A 4,219-nucleotide genomic window follows, 5' to 3' on the forward strand; every position below is an offset into this window, starting at 1 on the left:
TGAAAAAATGTCGTGAATATTATAAAGAACATCAAAATATGCTGAAAAATGACCAATATTGCTTAAGGTAAATTTGAATCCTCTGACTTTTAATAATTTTTTTAATGTTTTGTGTCTAATTTCATTTGTATTCTCGGTCATTTGTGTTATTTATACAATTATTGACCTTATGATGTTATAAAACTCCTGGAATATTATTGCAAAATTATATAATATGAATAAATAATTCCACCGGCCGACTTGAAGAACACATAGTGGCCGACTTGTTAAACGGCCGACTAGAGAGTACCTTACCTTACTACATGAATTCTTTACATCCAATTAAACATTCCTCCTAAGAACTACTTTAAAAAATTATTGCATCTTCGATTATGTATGAAATCAGTTAGGAGAATCTTGAATAAATCACGTTTTTGAAGCAGAAATTTGACTACAATCCATTTCAGACAATTTTAATAATTTTATAAGAATTTTGGAGCTTTTTTTTTAAATAATTTTTATATTTCAAATTTGTGTTACAATCTCTGTTTTCTATGTTTTTTTTCTTTAAGCTGTCTTTAATCTTTTTTAACTGCAATTTTATTTAATTGACTGAATATTTGGAATAAGAGCCTGAGAAAACTTAAAATTGGGAACAGTTGCCAGCGCTGCTAGCGAGAGAAAACTGTGTTCCCGCGCGGAGAAAAAAAATATTAGAATTCTCAGTGATTTTCTAAATGAAAAACATCTTAAAATGGAAACAGTGAAAAAGGGATTTAATAAAAATATCTGTATTTCTAAAACCTTCGAAAAATATCACTTTTTGTGCTAATTTTGAATATTTCGCTGACTTGGTCCAATAGAAGAATGAATAACCTTAATGTAACTATCAATCATTGATATGCTCCGTCTTGAAAGAGTACCACTATCGGAAGAAAATTCCCACTGGTTGCGCTATCAACTGTTCTCAATATATCGTTCTCAAGCCTTCAGTCAAAATATTAGGGGATCCTAGCCACAAATCTAAAATCAAGATCAAAATTTCAAACTGTAAAATATTTCCAAGATCAAGATTTTACATTCGGATGCGATGCATTTGTGGAACTTACAATGTTCTAGCTAAGAATAGATTTCAAAATTTTTCACACTTAACGAACTTTTGACTTAACATCAAAACATTAGGAAAATTAATTAGGATTAATTAATTAATTAGGAAAATATTAGGATTAATTAGGAAAATTAATTATATAGATCGTATTAAATACGTATGAGATGAAATCACCAATAGACTGCAAATAAAGACTGATGACCAGTGATAAACCTTGAAATGATTATTATACTAGATAATGATTTTCTCTCGAAACGTTGGTTCCAGAATTAGGGGAAGTGTGCCAAATTTCGACCAGCTTCTAATTTCGGCCACTTTGAATGTAATTTCGGCCATTCAAATAAATTAATTAAAATTATGTATGTAATCTTCGAATAATCAATGAATTCATTTTGCTCTTGGATATTTATTCATTTTAGGATGTATTAACACGAAGACCGTTAAATTTTAAGTATAATTTGAATTTAAATTACGTTGTAAAAACTCAGTGTGGAGTCTTACAAAAAATGTGACAGATCGATTGTGTTTCTAGCAGTCTTGTGATTTGTGGTGAAGTGCAGAAAGTTTTCTTTCGGTGTTTTTCGTGAAAATTGTTTAGTTTTTATTAAAATTGTTTCTGTTTATGTTAATAGTGAGTCAATCTTTAAATTTCGCGTAAAATTTCCCAGCTGGATCCTGTATTTCGCGTAAAAAAGTATATACTTTGTGAGCGTCTTTCCGGTGAGGTAGTGTTGCCTATTCCGGCAACATCTTTTGCTTTCCTCAATTTTCTATTCATTTTATGTTTTTTTTTTCAATTTCTGAGTTCTACAATGCCCAGAGAAAAAAAAAACATCGCTCCTATGAAAAAGATGATGTGGAAAAGGTCTTGGAAGAGTTCAAGAAGAGCAAATTGCTACGGAAATCTGCGTGTAAATTTGAGATGCTACTCTTCAGGTCTTCAGGACAAATTACACGGAAGATCTCAGGGCTTCTGTGGGTCATATAAACGTATTAAACTAAATATTAAACTCGTTCCGTTTGACGTTTTGAAATTTTCCATCCATTGCGTCACAAAAGGTGGTCAGAAAAAAGGTGGCCGGTATTTCACTCAAAGTGGCCGGAATACTACCCAAAGCAATGTCCATATTTTTATTAATTTCTCAATATTTTAGCAAGTGATTTAAAGAAAACAAAGATGATAAACTAGTTGTCAAGGCTCTAAAAATCCAGGGTACTTGGTCCCCAATGAGCCCGATCACAAGTAGATTTTGATTCTCCAATAGTGTCTTGGATGAAAGGTAAATGGAACTCTATTTGCACAAAAAGTCGTTGATGTTCGAAGAATTCAAATTCAATTTCGAATTTTCATACTAAATTTTCGAACAAGTTGGGGAAAATTTATCAAATATCACACTAAAAAGCTGGCAAAAGAGTTACTCAGTGATATGATTAAATACCGGGGCAAGAACAGTAAACGTCGTTGTTCAGTTTTTTTTCCTCACAACAATGTGAAGACCGTCACATTTTGATACTTGAGCACTTCGAAATTCGAACAGGATGTAACTTCCGCCACCTTGCGAAAGCATTAAGAAGTAAGAAAGTCTCTTTTTTGGATGTTCAAATAGATTTTCGAATTTTTCAAGATCTACTTCTGTACGGAAAGAATAGGTGCTTCTTGATAATTTTCAAAGCACCTCCGGGAGCTTTTAAAATCATTGAAGAAAACAAGTAATTTGACGTCTTGAAATCTTGGTTCCAGAATTGGAAATTTTGAAATCCACACGGTTTGTGTCTTGGATTCCAAAATTCCAAGGTATTTCACAAATTTGACATTTCATTTCAGAACCAAACTTAAAATTTTCTTGACCTTGATTTTGATCTTGGTTTCAGAATTGAGGCCCTTGGAGAATTTCACATAACCTGTTTTATTTGTTGGGAAATCAAACAGCTTGACTGATAAAATTTGTTACCAGTCAGCCGAGACACATACCACATTTCTCGATTTAAAACCAATTTTCTTTGAAATAATTTCTAGAATTTTCCACATTCTGTGAAGAAAAGCCTGGTAAATTTAAGTATAAATAAAATAATCAGTACAGCACACCAAATGCAATATTATGGTTTGTGTCTCGACTTATAGTTGAAGTTTTGGAATATACGATAATTTTTTTTATTTCAAATCATTTATGCAAATTACCCATTTTATTTTAATTAACATTTCAGTTAAGTGATGATCCAGATTCGAGAATGATTGGATATTTATTTGTAGGTTCCAATCGTTCCTACACTGAGAGAAATCCGAAAAAGTTAAAATAACTTTCCGGAAATGTTAATTTTACCCTGCAGTATTGATCCGAAAACGGTGTAAATATAACCCTTTTTAGGTGTATTATGGGTTAAAGTTACCCTTCTTTCATGTTGATTTTACCCTTAAATGGTGTAAAATTAACATTAAAAAATGTTGATATATTTTTACACCCAAAGTGTTAAAGTTATGACGAAAAAAAGTTAATCGCAGCCTCTTTTTTTCTCAGTGTATGTATAAAGGTCGTGAATTTGGGATAAACCCGAATTTTGATTTTTTGTTCGAAGAATTTTTAATAATTCGACAAATTTTCTTCTTGCACTTCTTTAGCCAATTGAATAAAAAAAAATATTGAATGAAAAACCTCCGGATTTTTTATTAATAAAAAAAAATTTTAAATTAAAAAAATAAACTTTTTTTGACTTTACTGAAATTTATATTTTTATTATAACTGAAATAATAATAATGACGAAAAACAATAATTTATGAAACAGAATCGAATAATAAAAAAACGACCAATTATATGAATATTTTTTTTAATGATGAATAAACTGTCAAAGTTCTGCTTCGCCGAAAATGTCGTCTTCATTCTTTTGTATGCACTGTGGAACACTTTCAATTGACTTGACTATTTGAAATGTATCATTAGTAAAGCCATATTTCAAAAAAAAAATGTAAAAATATGATTTTTTTTCGCGATTTTTATTTATTTAATTTATTAACAATACAATATCACATTGCATTCGCCAAATACGTATTAATTTGAATTCTTTTTCTCTAAGATCCAATTTATTGGGAATTTTGTCAGAGGTTTATTGGTTTTTCTGAATAATATAAGAAAAACG

This window comes from Phlebotomus papatasi, chromosome 3 (assembly GCF_024763615.1).
Source record: "Phlebotomus papatasi isolate M1 chromosome 3, Ppap_2.1, whole genome shotgun sequence".
NCBI lineage: Eukaryota > Metazoa > Arthropoda > Insecta > Diptera > Psychodidae > Phlebotomus > Phlebotomus papatasi.